A 19,610-nucleotide genomic window follows, 5' to 3' on the forward strand; every position below is an offset into this window, starting at 1 on the left:
AAGTCTGGATCTTCTTGATACACGTCGTGGAATGTATTAAATCCAATTACGCGCACCCATAAAGTAGCCAATGATGCCACCTTCCAACTTAATGCATTAACCACCTTATTGTGTGTACCAGACTTGTTCTTCAAAGAGAATGTAAGTTCCTGCAAATAAGAAATTCACTTGTTGTTCCTACGGTTCATTTTATAATGGCCAGTTATATATTTCAACGCCTCATAAGCGGAGTACAAGACAAACTCCCGCCAAATCAGATAATGTCGCCAATGCCATGGGGCCTGGACAATGACGTAAAACTCGATATCATAAGTGGAATACTAAGTCCTAGCTCCATTGAGCTTCTTGTTAAGATGTGGAGCCACATCTGGGACCGTCCTAAACCGATCGTGAGCCCCACTCGACCGGTCGTAGGGTCCGGCTCGACTCAAAGTCCAGCGAGCAATGTTTTTTATCCCGAGGTGTTCGATTGGTCGTGGCCCATTCACGACCGGTCGTGGGGTCCTCTCGACCGGTCGTGCAAGCTGCACGACCAGTCGAGGTTACGCAGATTCGTTCCACGATTTTGCGCGAATTTCATGTCGCAAGTCCTTTCGCAACTGGGATGCGGAAAGGGGAGTTTCCTAAACTATAAACAGGGGTTCCCAAGGTTTTTCATAGAGAGAAAAAGTAAGGAAAAATTATTCTAAGGTGTGGGCAAAGGGTTTTCTATGTGCTTTCAAGGGAGAGGTTAGTATATTGCTTTGTAATCTTCGTTCTTCATAGTGGAAGTTTGCATCTGTGGTTTTTTACCCTAGTTTGGGGTTTTTCCACGTATATCTTGTCTTGTGGTTTGTTTTGAATGCTTTGATCTATTTCTAGTTTATATTTCTTCCTGTTTATCGTTTGTGGGGGAGGCCTGAGATTGGATCTAGGCTCACTGCGTTGTTGGCGTGCTGCGCAACACTTCTCGCTAAAATATGAAATACGCCGACATGCGATGCATTTGTATCTACTTGAAATACCTTTTTGAAATCCGGTAGTGTCAAACTAGAGCTTCCAACAATTTCTCCTTAATCACACCGAAGCTATGAGCCGCTTTATTTGTCCAAACGAACGGACCCTGCTTAATACAATTTGTTATTGATGCCATGATAGTGCTGAAATTTCTTAGGAATCGTGATAGAAAGATGTCAACCCATGGAAACTCCACACTTCCTGTACGCTAGAAGGGGTAGACCATTCTTGGACAACCATCACCTTCTCGCTATCAACCATAATTCCAGCCGTTGACACCACATAACCTAAGAATATCACCTGACCGGTCATAAAACTGCATTTCTTAATATTAGCATACATTTCTGCACCCCTTAGAACCTTACACACTTCCGCCAATCATAAAGCCTTTCATGCGTCTTAATATTAGCATACATTTCTGGCAATCATAAAGCCTTTCATGTGTCTTAAACATTGTTTTCCATTCATCTCCTAGGAGGATTCTAATCTGGTGATAAACCACTTCTCTGATCTATCTTAGAGAATAACGTTGTGCCAATCAATATATCCGGCATGTTATCTAACCGTAGAATTGAGAATTTATATTTTATTGTAATCTTATTAATGGCCCTACTATCCATGTACGTTTTCCACGATTCGTCCTTCTTAGGTGTTAAGAGCGCCGAAACGACATAGGGGCTCATGCTCTCTCTTATATTATCACGATCCATTAACTCCCCAACCAATCGATTAAGCTCCTAGACTCATTTGGTAGGTTGGTCTATTGGGCAAATTAACCCTTAGGAGAAGATCAATATGGTGTTGTATGTCTGCATAAGTGGCAATCCAGCTCGCAAGTCATTAGTAAAAACATCTGCAAATTCCCTCATCATAGGCTTCATTACATCTGACACTTCTATAGTACTCATCATATCTTTCCCAACCACACTAAATATTATCCCGCTTTCTTCTTTCTCCACTATAAACTATGTCATGGAGAGGAAATTCTAGTCCCCCAATAGGTTGGGTTATGTATCTTCTCCAGTAGGATCCAATACAACTTACACATAATCCTTCCAAAAAGTGAAAGTGTTCTAGTCATGATGTATAGCACTCCGGTCAAACTGCCATGACCTACCCAACAAAATGTGCATACGTCCATCGAGGCAACGTCGCACCACATGTTGTCATGGTAATTTCCTCCAATCGAAAATGAAGTGCATGGATTGAAATTGTTGCCTCATTATAAGGAGGATTGTAACGCCCTGAAAATCGGGGGTCGAGCAGAAGCTCAGCTCCCGAGTTCCAACGCATCACTTATGCAACATAGATAATGATGATTGAATGTTGTTCATATTAGTGCATTAAACATGAGTGTGATTATACCAAAACAGCATATCATACTCCAGAGACAGTTAACTTTCACAAGCAGAAGACTGTGATAAATATATAAAATATATAAACTGTTGTAAGTCTCTAAAGTGTGAACATGATTCCAGGTTAAATATATACATGTATACTCCAAAAATGAACAAAATGAAGATACATGGGTGCTCCAAAGGTGCAAAATAACAAGTGTAATGGCATTTAATCAGCATCCCTGTAACCCCGTCGATCAGAACATGGTCTACATAGACCCGCCTGATAGCTGCATATAGGAGAAACCCTCATCATCATAAAAGTCTGGCTCCGCTTCGCAAACATCGTCATCATCTGAAATTAAAACAGGGTTTGGTTGGTGTTTAAAACACCGTCCCAGAACATGGGAGTGAGTGATCAACTCAGTGGAGATATAAGGCAAAGGTTAGCATGTTATCAATTCAATCACGCAGTAATGATAAAGCAATACAAACAAGCATCCCTAAGTACTCTGGTTAATGCAATCATGATATGTATTAATGATGCATGCCCTCGCCTGCACTCCCTTTGCGAACTTCATCTAACGGTCGCGGCATGCACTCCTTCCTCTGTGCTTAACTCTAATGCCAAAGGCACATGCAGTGCGATGTTATGAGCGTGATTACCGAGTTCTTATTAGTCCTTTTTCATACAGCAGGGTTGGGAAGCTAAGGTACCACCCTTTATATCATATACCCAAACATTGATCCATTTAGGGTCGTCAATCCTGGCAGTCACATACGATAGGCAAGTTCAGGTCACTACCACCAATGTCCTACCAACTGGCAGTCTATTTTCAAAGGCTCGTCACCAACTCGACTGGGGACCACAGCTAAGCTGCGCCGGGGTAGGCCTATTTCATACTCGAGGTCATTCCACTAACGCCCTACCAACTGACAGTTTATTTTCGAAGGCTCGTCACCAACCCGACTGGGACCACAGCCAGGCTGCGCTAGTGTAGGCCGACAGCTTGAATATAGTGTCTCATACTACCATATTCGGCTCACGAGTTTGGGTTGCTCACTGGTCACTACGGGGAGCGTCGCCCTAGCGTAGGTCGACAGCATGACCACAGTGTCCCATACCACCTTGCCCGGCTCATGAGTCTTAGTGGATCGAGATACCAAGGTTAAATAGGTTTTGCACTGGTAAGTTGGTACCTTAGATTCAAATAGTAGCGTCCATACATGGTGAACATACATCGAGTCAATCGGGTTACTTGACGAGCTCGACTAGTACGCGTGTACGTTGAGCCGATCGACATGGAGCGCGTAAGCACTCCATGTGGCCTAACCACAGCCGACAAGCAGCGTACGACTCGGATTCATCGGGCATGTCTGCCGTGGCTAAGTAGTATGACCACCTATCGTAAACCATTACCGATTGCCTGGACTACGTCGTAACCTCAATCACATTCCAAACAATAACATTCACATTAAGCCAAACAACATGTGAAAACTGAACTCAGATATAAATCTTACTTGAGTAATTTAACAAACACAGACTATACATATTATCGTACACAGACATTTCATCCATACAGCACATAGTCGTAAGATAGGTTATATAAAGGATACTATAACCGTAGTTAAGGGAATTGAGAATCCTATCTCAACACCCTTATTACATATATTTAAACAAACATTTCCTCATTCAGGCATTTTATCAAACACTTAGCCTACACATATTACACACATGTAATAGACTAGTTACAACATACATCCCGGCAAGCCCCTTTTACAAAAGAGTTGCCACATACACAACAAGCATATATCTATAGCTAATAATCATGACAAGCACAAATTCAAATTCCATATTCATTCAGATATATCAAGAAACACGTAGAATACACTATATTCAACATAGTTCATATATATGTGTAAAGTGCGGGAAATATCGTATCTAACCATGTGATAGCATTCAAGTCAGTCATAAATCATTAGCTGACATTAAAATCCTTGAAAATCGTAACCTAAACATTTATAGTCCGCACCTTTCGCCAGTAAACTCGCAACGAACTTAGTTCATTCTCTAATTTGTCGTCTACGGCACAACGACATCCTAAAGTATGAAATAGGTTAGCTAATTCATCATTCACTCTATTTGAAACCCTAAAACAGATTAGGGTTAGGTTTTCTTACCCAAAAATGGTGTCAAAATCGCCGGTATAGCGATACAAATGTGGTGGTTAAGCACGTAGAGTGATGGGATTGAATCCCAAGAAGAAACGTCGACTCTCTCTCTCACCTGCTCTCTCTTTCCTTCTCTTTTCTCTCTTCTCTCTCTTAGGGTTTTTCAAATTCGTATGGAATGAGAGAGAGAGGGGGTTTAAGACCCTTATATAGGCTCAAACGTGAGCTCAATTGCCCCAGGGCCATGGTATACTTAAGTTATAGCTAAAACCCATCTGTTTCAGCTCAGCGGAGCACTTCTGGAGGCCCCTTTTCTGCGTGCGGTCGAACTTAAGCTCCCTGACATTGGATCTAGGTCGAGTTAAGTTTTCGATCCGATCGGGTTTACAGATCGACCGTGGCGGACCAATTTCAATTCAACGGTCACTGATACTCGATCAGGGCCATAAGTACACTGACATGTGTTGAAAATTTTCCCTGATCCAAGGGTGTAATTAGGTTAGATTCTGACGGTCTGAATCCTTAGATTTGGCCTACAAGAGAAACGACTCAATTCACTTAAGTCCTAGTTCATTTTCTAAAGATATTCACGTTTCTCACACACTTCACTCCGGGCTCAAGTTGTGCATTTTTGGATACTATTAGGACTTGACTTCTGAGGTGGTTGTCAAGGCCAAGAATGCGGTCCTAACTGTATGGTTTAGCAGTAATCGGACTGTCGATGCACGGTCCAGGTCTGATACGGAGTTTCAAGGTGTTCCCGAGAGCAAACAGGTTTAGATATTGATTCTAGATTTCAGGGTAATGTAGCGTTCATGATTCTACAATTTTTGGGTCTTACCGATCTTATTTAACACAATTAGTGCTAATTTCACAAGAAATCTGGCTTAGCACTTAGCTATTTCTCGTCTAATTTCTAAAGGATTTGGTCTTTAGTGATTTCTGCCTGAGGTGGTACTCGGGTCTTTGTACGGATTTTTCGAGACATTACAAGGATCATCCAAATCATCACCATCATCGTTCAATGTCAAGTTCTCGCACCACATGTTGTCATGGTACTTTCCTCCAATAAATGAAGTGCATGGGTTGAAATTGTTGCCTCATTACCTTTTTTAAACCAAGAAAGGCAATATGGCATAGGATGCGTCTCTATACGTAGGAATTTGAAGCTTTTCAATCACCTCTTGGGTCATGATATTCTTACAGCTGCCTTCATTAATTATCATGTTGCAACGTCCATTAACTGTGCATTGAGTATAAAAGACACTTGTGGATAACCAGTCATCATCCTTCAAAGCCTTAGGTGCTAACAGATTCTTCCGGGCTACAAGTGACTAACTTCTTTTTTTTTTTTTTTTGGTTAGCTTGTTAGTACACCCACTGTTAGTTCACACTTCACTGTTAGCCACCCCCACTAGGGATCGATACCAAGACCTCAGTGTTGAAACGAGGTATCTTTCACTTAGTCTACCACTCGATTCAAGTGACTAACTTGAATCGACATAAATAATGTCATTTGCATCTTCCACTCCCACTTCCTTATCATAAAGAGGATCATCCAAGTCATCACCATCTGTTGCCACATCATCGTCGTCGTTCATGTGTGAAGTTCTTGCAATGTTTACCCCCCCTCTTTCTACATTTGGATGAAATATGCCCCACACCTTTGCATTTAAAACAATGGATAACAACCTTGCTTTTTCCCTTTATCATCGATCTCAGTGCGATGTTGACCTCCAGAAGTCACGCTGTTGGTCCCAGGTTGAGCTTGTTTGACCCTAGTGTGTTGTCCCACACCTTTGGTCCTGTTGCCCTTGCCAACCAACCCCTTATCTGTCTAGTAACTCAACAACCTAGGCCTTCTAAAAGTCCTTTTTTAAAACTTTTCAATAGCTAATGTGTGTTGGTAAGCCTTCGTAATTGTCCACAATGGATGGACAGCCAAAGCTTCTTGCATAGCCAGCTTTAACTTATAAAGATAATGTGCGACCAACTGCTCTTCGTCTTTTCTCACATCATTCCTTGCAACCAAGTAGTGAAATTCTTCCATGTAAGCATCAACACTTCAATCTCCTCGATGTAGAGATTGAGGTCGATGATGTAAAGCTTGCACATAATTCGATGGAAAAAAAATACCCCTTCATGTTATGCTCCATCTTGCCTCATGAAGTGATCGGATCTTTGACCATCCGAAGTCTTGATTTTTGAAGTGGTTCCCATCATGCGGATGCACGACCTTTCAGCTTACTGGTGACCAACTTCATACTTTTATGATCGGCCAACTCTTTGTATTAAAAAAATCTTCTCCACAACATTCAACCAATCCAAAAACTCTTCCCCTTTCATATTACTGCTATACTACGAGATGTTTAATTTAACATCCAATTCTCTTCCTCTCTCCTCTTAGATATACCTCCGCTCTATGATCCAAGGTCTTCTTACTAATGATTTATCATAAAACTCATTATAAAAGTTTCCTACCTCCAATTCATCATTAAAATCTTCATGATAAATCAACAGTTCTATGTGCTCAAGGCATTAGGTTAAGATCTTCACCTCTTTAACTCCTGTATGTCCACATCACGAGGGTCGGGTAGATTGGGATTGGCTTCTCCTTCATCATGTCTACCTCTACCTCTTGATTTGTGAAAAAGCATTCTAATGAGAGAATCGATCTAAACCTTCTTGGATCAAGATCGGGAAGCTTTGATACCAAACTAACGCAATCACAACTCCCAAATACAAAATATAACAAGAAATAAAGAGTTAACATAAGCAAGATAAGTAAAATATCACCTTATAGGTGTTGATTTCATGTCCTAACAAGCTTTACCAATAAATGTCACACCAGAAAACCAAGTGGAGAACTTTTTAAATAACACACAAGGACTTACAGAGGTCTTCTCTTTTTTTCCTTTTCAACAAGAGTTACACACTTATAGGCAAAAAACTAGAATTTGGACCCTTTATACAATGAATTTAGGCGGTTTATGTATAATGAATATTGACAATTAAGCATAATGAACCTGAACACTTCAAATAATGAATCTATACATTTTAAGCATAATGAACCTGAACGCTTAAGTATAATGAACCTTGACACTTTATTTCAAACAATGAATCTAGACATAGTAAATCTAAACACTTTATTCTAAACAACGAACCTAACACTTTGAACATCAATTACTCAATAAAATACCTAATACACTTTCCTAAAATATCTTCCTTGAATAATGATCCAATCACGGGTATGTTTGTGGTTCCCCCATGTAGATCACCCACCAATCCAGCTTTCCAATCTCAAATTAGACTCTTTCAACTTTCTTTCTGTAATGACCTTAGAAATTTTGTGCTAATCTTTCCTTGGTAGTTGTTTTTCGGGTAATTAGCGCTATACTCGATTGCTTGTGAAATTTGCATTAATCACCTTAAATTGTATCTGCATGACTCAAAACTTGTAGATTAGTTAGCGTTATGTTACTCTGAAATCTGGGATCCATCGCTAAATCCAGTTGTTCTGGGGAATTTTTGGAAGTTCTGGATCGGACCTGGACCGCGCATCGAAAGTCCGATAACGATGATCTTAGGCTGTTGCAGTCACCATGTTGGGCTTGACCATCACCTCAAAAATCAAGTCCATGTGATGTTCTGGGTCGATTTGTTTGAGTTCGGAGTGAAGAGTGTGAGAACGGTTGGAAATTTATTAAGCTTTTATGAAATCTGAGTCGTGTCGCTTGCGCGATGATTTTAAGCAATCTGACCGTTGGATTCTGACCCAATTTCACCCTCTGATCAGGGAAGGTGGCCCAGGCATGTCCTTGTTCTTGTGGACCTGATCGAGATTTAGTGACCGTTGAATTGAGTGTGGTCTGCCACGGCTGATCTGAAGATCCGGTCGGTACGAAAACTCAGCTCGACCTAGATCCATGGTCAGTGAGCTTAAGTCCAACCTTTCGTGGTTATAGGCCCACCGGAAGTATTTCGTCGGATCATGTGAGGCAGGTTTTGGTTATACCCTAAGTATACCTTGGCCCTGGGGTTATTTTCATAAATGTTAGGCCTATTTATAATCCTTGAAACCCTAGCTCTCTTTTCCATACGAATTTTCTCTAACCCTACCTAAGAAAGAGAGTGGAAAAGAAAGAGAAAGTGAGAGAGAAGTTGGTGAATCATCTTAGATTCTTTCCGGTTCTTCTTCATCCTTGAACCTTCACTTTGAATCGTTATTCTGACGATTCTGAGTTCATCTTTGGGTAAGTTAACCTAACCCTAACCTTAACCTGTGTTAGAGCTTAGAATAGTCTTAGTGTTGTTGTATCTCATTTCTATTCTTGCTTTAGGGTATTCTATCGCCGTTGCCGAAGACAACTCGTCTGAAATCAATTCGGTGTTCTTTTCTAGCTTAAGGTGCGGACTTTAAGTGTATAGGTTATGGTTTTCAAGGCTTTCAATGCCAGTGAATGATTTATTCTTGTTATGGATGAGATTTCACATGCCAAATGTTATGTTTATTTTGCGTTCCTGATATGCATGTGTTATATTAAGATTTGTGCATTCTATGTGTATGTATAAAGTACCGTATGCGTATAAAATATGCACTTGTGTTTGCCATGATTATTTGTCATGTATGTATGTTAGATGTATGTATGACAACTCCTTGGTAAAAGGAATTGTCCAAATGCTTGTTTTTCAACATACGTCATATATGTTGTACTATGTATTCTAAGTGTTTGTAGAAATGTCTGAATGATCTAAAGTGTGATGTTTCAACCTAGTATGGGCGTTAAGAAGCGATTCTCAACTCTCCCACCAGTGTATATGATTTCCTTCATGTAAGTTACATTCCTTGTTGTTTAAGTTCAAGCACTACTTATGCTTATATTTATGATTAAGTTGATATTCTTCAAATACTTGAATGCCACATGATTTGAGTTGTTGTTCCTTTACTGTTCTGCAATTCAATCCGAATATCTGTTGTAGTGTAATGTGTGTGGGACTATGCATTAGTCCAGAAAATCGGTAATCGACCTTAAGGTTGTGGCTGAGATTGCTTTCGCCACAACGGACGTGATTAGACGAACCCAAGTCGTATTAGAGTTGTCGGCAGTGGTTTGGCCACGCGGAGTGCTTGCGCACTCTATATCATTCAACCCAACGTGCACTCTGCTAGTCGAGTTCGTCAAGTAACCCGATTGTCCGATGTATGTTCACCATGTATTGGACGCTACTGTTTGAATCTAGGGTACCGAACTTACCAATGAAATCCTATTAACCATGGTACCTTGATCCGCTAAGACTCATGAGCCGAACATGGTGGTATGGGACACCGTGGTCGAGCTGTCAGCCTACGCTGGGGTGACGAGCCTCCCCGTGGTGACCAATGAGCAACTAAACTCATGAGCCGATTATGGTGGTATGGGACACTATATTCGTGCTGTCGACCTACATTGATTGGTGATGAGCCCTTTGTAGTGACTTCGAGCATGCCTGGATACCGCATTGAGGTGACGAGCCTTGATGTAGTAACGAAGGTATGATAGGCGTGCATTGATTGGTTACAAGCCCTTTGCTATGACCTAAAACCATATAATCGTATGAGATATCTAGGACTGACGACCCTAAAATGGATCACTGTTTGGATGGTGATATGAGGAAGGTATCTTAGCTTCCCAATCCTGCTGTATGAAAAGGACTAATAACAACTTGGTAATCATATTCATGCACCGCATTTGCATGTGCTTTGTAGATGTGGCGCACTTTGAGGTGGTGTCATGCATAACGTAAGATGAAGACGCTGAGGGTGTACGCGTGAGGGCACGCATCATTCTGCATACATCCTTGCATTAACAAGAGTACTTAGGACTTGTTTAATTGTTCTGCTTTATCATTACTGCTTGATTGAACTGATAACATGTTAACCTGTGCTTTATTGTTCCACTGAGTTAATCACTCACTCCCACGTTCTGGGGCGGTGTTAAACACCCACCAGACTCTGTCTTAGGTTCTGATGTTGCAGATGTTGATGCGACTTCTTAGGTAGAGCGGGAGATGGATGATGATGAGGCTGCTTTCTCTTATATGCAGTTTTCAGACGGGTTCTAGCGAGCCTTGTTCTGATGCGCGGGATTTTGAGATTATTTTTGGGAATTAAATGATGTAACTTGATACTTGTAATTTTGATAGTAACACTTACATTACAACCTGGTATGTATATGTACTTCAGGGATTTGCACTTGTACACATATATTTCTATAAGTCTTCCGCTTGCTTTCTTCACTTGTCCCTGAATTATATCTGTGTTTTGGCTTAATATATTCCATGTTTTATGCACTAATACAGACAACATACATCCATCATCAAATATGTTGCATAAGTGATGTTTTGGAACTCGGGAGCTGAGTTATGCTCAACCCCCGAATTTCAGGGCGTTACACTTTCCATTTTCAAAATAATCCAAGAACTTCTCCACTAATGCCATCATTCAATCTGTCTTTTTTTTTTTTTTTTGCCATCATTCAACCTGTCTCATCATCACGAACTCTTTAGAACATTTCTAAAGACTCCACTAGAATTCTTTAGAAACTTCTTGAGATCTCTACATAGCTCTAGTCCTCTCCACACAACTCCGAAACTTTTTACAATTCTCCACACTTATGTACAAAACCTCTCTAATGTACAAATCAAGCATATATTTGGTTGAGTCCATGACTTAGGTCCATTTGAATGATTGGTCCATGACAAAGGCTTGGATTCTCCTTTGTCCAATAACATAATAGATCATGTTATGATTTAATATTGAGGACTTCAAATTCTTCCTATGTAAAGAATGCTTGTAGGGACTTTAAATACTTTTTGACATTGATCTAAAACCCCAAAGTTCTCTATTCTTTTCTTGAGATTATAGAAAAGGTTATAGTGAGCATGAAAAGTTCTCTTGTTGACATTGATCTAAAATCCCAAATTCTTCCCATATATGAAAAGTTCTCTTTCTTCTTCTTCGGTTTTTTTTTTTGGTTGAAAGATAACAAAGATTTTATTAAAAGAGCATGAGAGGCTTGAAGCAATTACAACCCAGATAAGAATGACCAAGCACTTTGGTCAAACTCCTTAATACATGAAACTGACCCTATTACATCCATCCTCATCCTCTTATAAACGTCCGCGTCGATCCCATTTTTGTTTTGAAAGCATAAATTATTTTTCTCCACCCAAATAACCCAAATTACGGCCATCAAAACTAATCTCCATACTACTTCGTCTTTGTTCCAGATCCCTCCCCCTTCCCAAGCTAGAAAGAGGCTCACAATGGACTTGGCATTACCCAAGACATTCCAAAGAATGCCGGGAACTTCTTCCCCCACCTTCCAGATGAATGGGCAATGGATGAATAAGTGATTCCCCATTTTTGGCCCCTTAGGGCGTGTTTGGGCGGTGGGATTAGAAGGGATTAGGTGGGATGGGATTCAAAAAACATAATTATTACCCATGGAAGGGATTGTCCCCTGTTGCGTGGGATAAGATTAATTCCATGCTTTGTTAGTAATATGGTGGTACATTGAACGGATATACCCACCATCATTTGAAATTACTGAGAATAACACACATGTTATATCTAAACCGTTCATTTGTTTTGTAACCTCATTTTATGGCATGAGCCTACAAATGAGGCAGATCCAAAACTTATGTGGCACCAAAGAAGTTTTCAACGGTAAGTATTCAATCCCCATTGCTTTCTATGGTGGGGTCTACTTGAGCTTTAGATTTACCTGATTTTTTGGCCCATGCTCTAAAATAATCTCGAAAAATGGGTGGACAGTGTGGATATAGCCCACACATCATGGTGGGACCTATACAACTTGCTAACATTGGGTGAAATTGGCACAGGACCCAATACAATTCCATCTGCAGCTTTTCCATTCTTCCCAAACATGGAGTGGAATTGGCACAGGACCAATGCAATTCCATCCCACCTAATCCCTTCTACTCCCACTGCCCAAACACGCACAACACAGCAATTGAGGATCACTAGAGATCTGTTTTTGAAGGTTATGGTCCAGATGAAAGTCAAAAGAACTCTAGCTCATATCGACTGTGATGATTCTATTTCGACCCACCAACCAAGCAAATGCCACCACTTTGGTAGTAGGACCAGAAGAAACTGATCTTTACTCTCTTCCACGAGAGGATGTTGCAACAACTTGTAGAATGATCGGATCGAGAACTGCAGCAAGTTCCCCAAGGACCACACCATGGAGTCCCTCTCACCCGAGAATGGTTTGAGACATTGAAGCCATTCCAAGAGCCGAACAAGATCCTCCACTTCCTCATCCAATAAATTTGTCCGACACTGGGGAGCCCAAATCACATCATCACCGACAATTGAGAAGCAGTGGTTAATGGTCACATCCGAATTTGAGGCAATTCTTGCTAACCTTGGGAAGATGGACTAGAGCAATCTTTCTCAATCCACAAATCCTTCAAGAAGTGGATCCTATTCCCATCACCGATTAATCAACTCCACAATCCATCTTGCATGTTTGCCGTCAAATGTTATTCTACATTTAGCAGAACCAGACTGTATCATGTAGGTGTGGATGTCAAAAATGGCATGGATGCGGGTACTCATGCTTCCCAGTTCCAAAAAGGAGGGTATGTGGATACAACTATTTTTATTTGTTTTTAGGTCATTTTACAGGGCTTTTAGAAGTTTAAACTTGAGTACTTTTAGAAGCAAAAAAGAGTATGAATAATCTAAGGGCAGTGCAGTGTGGGCGAGTGGTTAGGGATGACCAAGGCAGATTAGTTTTTCTTTTCTCAGGTCCACTGTGTTTTTGAAGCAGTGCCCTTTAGGCTTCAGGAACTTGACTCATTGCCTAATGTCTGGTCATTGTCGTTTAGGCTTCAGGAACTCTTTGTATGTTGTTGATTTTAAGAAAAATATGCTTAGTAGCGATGCACTAACCAATGCCAAGCCTGGGTAAAGGAGGGTTTGTGTCATGTGGCCGCCCTGTCTCCAAACTTCTACCAATTGATCTTGAGAATTCCACTTTTTAACCTTGTGATTGGAGAAACATGAATTTTAAAGCTGACCCCAAATAGTTGGTTCAAGGCCATGATGATGATGACAGCAGCAGTGGCATGATGATCAAAGAAAATTAAAAGGTCAAACTGCTGTTCACAAGTTCTGATCCTGTATTCCATGCTTGGATGAAGCCAATATAGGCTTGTTATCATTTCATGGTTAGAAATGGGAGAAGAAACCAAATGCATATTTAAGGGACAAACAAGCTTCTCTATTTGAGAGCGTAAGCCGTTGTCAGTCTCTGAGGAGCACAATCTGTTGCATGGTGGTACATGTGTTTCATCATAAATGGGCATCTGGTTGGCCATTGTCATCTTTTTCTTGCAAATCATTGGCATTTTATTCTTTAGTGAAAACTGAAGGCATTCCTGTAACTTTTGCCTTAGCCACTTTAACCAGTGGTCATAGATGGCACTCATGAATTATATATTGAATTTTGACTAACCTACCAGAATGTCCATCAGGTGCTTTGCTCATAAAAAGCCACCTACTTATACGTGTATTGCTTGGTTGTTGCAGCTCTTCTTTAGGATCTCATTTACCATTCTTTCAGGGGAGGTAGTAGCTATCCTTGCCAAGGCACAAGCAACTACAAAAGGAGTTCTTCGCTATCAAACTCCATCGAAGCAAGTGGAGATCTTGAGGTGAGATATTTCCTTGTAGTTGATTGTGCGTGAGAAAGGTTAACATAAATCAATGAACTTGTTGTGTCCTATTCCATAATCCATTCTTAGTTGCATAAACATGAACTACTCTTAACTTCACCATTGTACATGATCCTTCAGTCTTATCTAGACATAACAAATTTTGGGATTTTTGAAGTGTTGGCAGTTGGACATTTAAGGGGGTCTCTCTTATTGATGCTCCGCAATGTGTGGGCACTTTAAAACAAAAGAAAATCTAGGTGTCAACACATATGTTTAGGTGTCTAGCATATAAAGGTAAAGAACTACTTCCAACATTTTCCCTGTTTCTTTTGTTGCAAAGCGTTGATAAAAACTCAAAGAAAAACCCTAACCAAGAAGTCAAAGTCTCCTCCTATCCCCTCTCCTTTATGAAGATGCCAATGCTTGTCCATTGCTTGCTTCATTGTTTTTGTGCTTCTTCCATCCCAAGTCTACTAGTGCTACTACTCCCTGCTACTTGAAGAGGTTGGTTCTCTCCCTCTCTCTTATTCCTTTTTTTTCGTTTAGTTTCCTCTTTGTTTTACTCTTTTTTTTTTTCCATGCTCCCAAGAATTTTCTCTTTTAATCTTCTCTATTCTTTGTTTCCTCTCTCTCTCTCTCTCTCTCTCTCTCTCTCTCTCTCTCTCCTTCTTTTTGTTGTTGAAAATGCTCATACCAAGATGCTGGGTTTTTTTTTTTTTCCTTCACATCAAAGCAAGATCACTTTTACCAAGTTGTGTTTCAAACTAAATCGTCTCAAGCAAGATTTGAAGAAGTGGAACAAAAGTCTGTACCTTGATAGGGAGAAGGAAACGGAATCCCTCTTATCTGATCTGCGTCAGATTGATTCTATGGCAGAGGGGACTCCGATGTCTCCTGACATTATGTCCCGCAGGATTCACATAATTCAGGAATTGGCAAACAGGGCGTTGGAGAAGGAGATTTCTTGGAAATAGAAGGCTCGTATCAGCTAGTTGAAAGAAGGTGATCATAATACTAGATTTTTCCACAATATGGCAAGTATTCACGCTTCCTCCAACAGGCTTAGCTCCCTTATAGTGGATGGGGTCCGGATTGATAACAGAAAGGCCATCACGGATGAAGTTGTTTCTTATTTCTCCAATCAGTTCGCTGCAGAAAATTGGCAGAGGCTGCTCCTGGACGATTTGCACTTTGAAGGTCTCTCGGAAGAAGACGCGAATCTGCTTGAAGCCCCTTTCTCTTTGGAAGAGGTTAAGCAAGCCATTGACAGCATGGCAGGTGTCACGCCCCAAACTCGAAAATCGGGCTCACAAAATTCCTGATTGCCGAATCCGGCGCCGACAGCCTCCATAGAACCCCATTCTCGACTCCCAGCGCCCATTCGCCAGGTTCCGATCCTGGGATGCTACGAGGAGAATTTTTAACATCAGTTTGATTCGTGATAAGCATAACCAAAGGCATAACTCACAAACAACAACCAAAAACTCCATCACATTTCCACTATGATAAAAAACTTTACAAGTACAATGAGCATAAAGGGAAATACAATGATAATGAACAAAACTCCAAAATACTTTGCCACGTGATCAAGCCTCGGTGCTGCTGCAATTCAACGTCACCTGCACGCAACGGTTGTGCATAAGCTTATAGAAAGCTTAGAGGGTGGTGAAAGTGTGTGCTCAAGGTGGTAATGCAGTTATGCAGTATCAGAGTAATGCGGAACATGCCGATGAAAGCCAAGGATACCATTAGCCGTACCAAGGCCATGCGGTGCAAAGCATGAATGATGTCTGCCATACCAAGGCCATGCAATGCGAAATGCAACTCAAGCATACAAATCCTTATCTAAGTCCACATATCAATACAGCTCAAAATCTACACTCGAAGCCAGATTGCCTCCCCATCGAGCGCAATAAGGTGAGTGGAAAAGACCTCACTATCCGCCTGCCAATATCGGGCTCGGCTCGTCAATAGCGGAACTATTCCTCGAGCTGGTCAGACTCAGCCTAGCATTGCCCCCTCCTCTCGAGCGGGTAAGGCCGCACCCCCTCCCAACCGACCACGACACAGTGGAAAGCGCAACCGTCTGGTAATCGGCACTCGACGCTCATGCACCCACTCGGTCTAGACGTTAGAGCAACCTCTTGGTACCATAAGGGTTTAGGGACTTTCACCCAGGGATATCTATAGCACCCCATGTAGAACAATATTTTCGGTATCCAATCCTGCCAACCACGATACATCTGTGGAGGTTACGGCCCTGATGTCGTTAGGGCATACCGTAACCATATTACACAATGCGAATGCATGAATCACACTATCCAGTCATACAGCAATCCTGCGCGTATCGTGCGCTCATGTAGGGCAACACCTCCTATCCGGGAGCCCTTAAACAATCTGCCCGAAGGCATATGCGATGATCAGTCATTTCTCATATCAAGCATACGTATGATGCATATGATCATGAATCATGGAACTAAACATGTTATATGGGATGGATGATGTTTATAACGAAGATGGGCCTAGACGGCCTACACATAACACGTACGAGCCTAACAATGGGCCCTAGGGAAAGTCATAATGCAGACATTTAACCAACACTATACTTGCAATGTGGACCTCGAACCACCATTGCTCCCAAGGCATAGCCCGACATAAACATCATTACATAAACTATGTTGGGATTGCATATTGCAATGAACCTTAGGTATATCCCATTGGGCCTTCAATACATCAAATGGGCTGTATCATATGGGCCTCATATTCATCAAGTGGGCCACATCAATGGGCCGCACCAATGGGCCTTATGTGCATTGCAATGGGCCATAACCCATGGGCCTTAGAATGCATCAAATGGGCCTAATCTCATGGGTCTTGCGTATACCAAATGGGCCACACCAATTGGGCCCCATATGTACATCAAATGGTCCTCAACCCATAGGCCCCAATACACCTTAATGGGCCTTAACCCATGCCGAGGTGGGGTCCACTTGGACTATGGATCTGGCTCATTCTATATATCCATGCCATAAAATAACCCTTTTAAAATGGATGGACAGATTGGATGCAGCACCTACCTCATGGTGGGGGGTCCATATGAAGGCCAACCATCACATATTTTATATATACATATTATAATATAATATATATATATATATATATGTATGTATGTATGTATGTATGTATATATGCACACCCACCGTCCCACACGTGGGGGATGGGTCCCACCGTCCAGTGTAGGCGGTGCGGATAGAACACATCCTGGTGGGGTCCAACCGAGTGGGCCAAGCGTGGCCAGGCGTGGATGAAACACACTACAGGTGGGTTCCACCGTCCACAGCCGTGGACGGCAGGAAAAAAAAACACATACATCACTGTGGGCTGGACGTGGGGCCCATCATAATGTTTACATACCATCCAATCCATTGATAAGGTCCCGCAAACCCAAATGAACAAGAAGAACAAATCTCAGCTGGATCCAAAACTTCTGTGGCCCAGAAAAGGGGTTCCAAGGGCAAACGTTTAATTCCACTGTTTCCGGCGGTGTGGGCCACCTGAGCTCTAGATCAGGCTGATTTTTGGAGTGGGCCCACTTCAGGGAGTGGCCCACCCAATGAACGGGTTAGATGACAGGTATGCATCATGGCGGGGCCCACGGCTGGGGCCGTGGGTTGCTGCCGTCTGCCCGGAGCAGGCGCTGCCTGCGCCTCTGACACAACAGTGTCGGTTGCTGTGTTGTTATTTTTATTTTTATTTTTATTTTTCAGTTTTTCTATGGATTTCACAAGTGGGGTCCACATCTGGGGAATCCACTTCGTCCAATAGCCCTCCATGGCTCTAGACAAGCAAAACAAGCCCAATATTGGGCATATTTCGGCGTATAAACAATCACGGAAGGTTTCAATGGTGAAAACCACCATTTGGTATGGTATGGCCTGCCAGGACCTCAGGTTGACACCATTTTTCGGTTCAACGCCTAAAAGGAGGTTGGGAACGGAATGGACGACGTGGATTGAAGACATACATCAAGGTGGGGCCAAAATAAGTGGGCCTCCCCCATTGGCTTGGAACCAAGCTAATATTTGTGTTTTCCAACAAACGTCCAGCGTCCCTGGACACTGGACTTAGCAAATACATTAGAGGTGGGCCCTGCTTAGGTGGGCCACCTCATGGAGGATGGTGTGGATACTACACACACAAAGTGGGCCCCACTTGTAGATGGTTTGGATAGAATACATGCCTCATGGTGGGGTTCATTTAAGTGGGCCATACAATCATGTTATGATCACACATAAAAAAAATGAAATAGAGAGGGAGAGAGAGAGATAGAGAGTGGGACCCGCGTGATGGAGGGACCCCGGCACTATGGGCCCTCCCTTGCACTAAATCATACATCAAGTGGGTCCCATTACACATAGGCCCATTAAATCAAAATCCAACGGTGGAGATCCCTTCTCCACTAAATTAGACGGTCTAGATGACCCTAAATATGCAAGGAAAATAAACATCATGATGGGGTCCATGGAGAATGGCCCCATCATGGAATGATCATGATGATCCAAGTGGGCCATCGGCCACATCTTAGGGTTCAAAGTGAGATCCCAACCATTGATCGGTTGGCCTCACTTGACCCATCTTAAAAACATTAAAACTACCCTATCAAAGCACCCACCGCTTGATCTTCTTGCTCCCTTGGCTTCCTTAGCTCCTTGTGCTTCTCTTTGATGGAGGAAGATGAGAAATGGATGGCTAGGATGGGAGATCTAGGGATGGAAAGGTGGGCCACACTTGTAGCTTGGAAGAGTTGGAGAGGCTCATACGTATGGATTTTTTTCTTGCTTTTGGGAGAGTTTGAAAATGAGAGAGAGACTTGTAAAGGGAGAGAGAGGGATAGGTGATGGATGTGTTGATGTGGTGAGTGATGGGTGTGAGAGGCTTTTTGACTTTTGTGGCTAATGGTGTAAGAGAAGTATAGCTTATGAAGAACTTTTTGACTTTGGGGCTTGCTTGGGAAAGGGTGAAAGGTGATGTGTACTTGACATGATGGGATGGATTGATTGATTGATTGAGGTGACATCTCGTAGAGATTCTCTCGGGTTTTGCAACGCGCGGCGTTTTCCTCCCACCGAACGCTGGCCCACATCTCCCGACCAGGGTATCGCCTCGGCGGGCGAGTCGTGGCATTGGAACCGCGGTGACGGCGCGGTTGCTATGGTAAAGGTCTTGGGTTGAGTCGACTGGGGTTGACGGCATATGAATCAGGGTCACGCACAAATACCGGTTAAGGGCCGAAGGTTGCCGGAATTCGACCGGGAAGACCGCAGAAGTCTAAGGAACGGTACGGTCTAGGATACGGGGCTTATAGCAGGGGACAAG

General features: G+C 42.2%; 1 protein-coding gene across 12 annotated transcripts in view; it reads left to right on the top strand.

Moving 5' to 3' along the window:
- The window catches only part of LOC131248734 (pentatricopeptide repeat-containing protein At4g01570), a 39,034-nt gene that overhangs the window by 5,783 nt on the left and 13,641 nt on the right, over nucleotides 1-19,610 (top strand). For 5 of the 12 annotated variants that reach the window (XM_058249155.1, XM_058249160.1, XM_058249154.1 and 2 more), the window contains exon 2: nucleotides 14,141-14,231. The gene's annotated coding sequence lies outside the window, so the exon portion shown is untranslated. Of the gene's footprint in view, nucleotides 1-14,106; nucleotides 14,232-14,409; nucleotides 14,529-19,610 lie in introns of all 12 variants that reach the window. The other 7 variants (XM_058249159.1, XM_058249153.1, XM_058249162.1 and 4 more) reach the window with 3 other exon arrangements.

Source organism: Magnolia sinica, chromosome 6 (genome assembly GCF_029962835.1).
Source record: "Magnolia sinica isolate HGM2019 chromosome 6, MsV1, whole genome shotgun sequence".
Classification (NCBI taxonomy): Eukaryota; Viridiplantae; Streptophyta; class Magnoliopsida; order Magnoliales; family Magnoliaceae; genus Magnolia; species Magnolia sinica.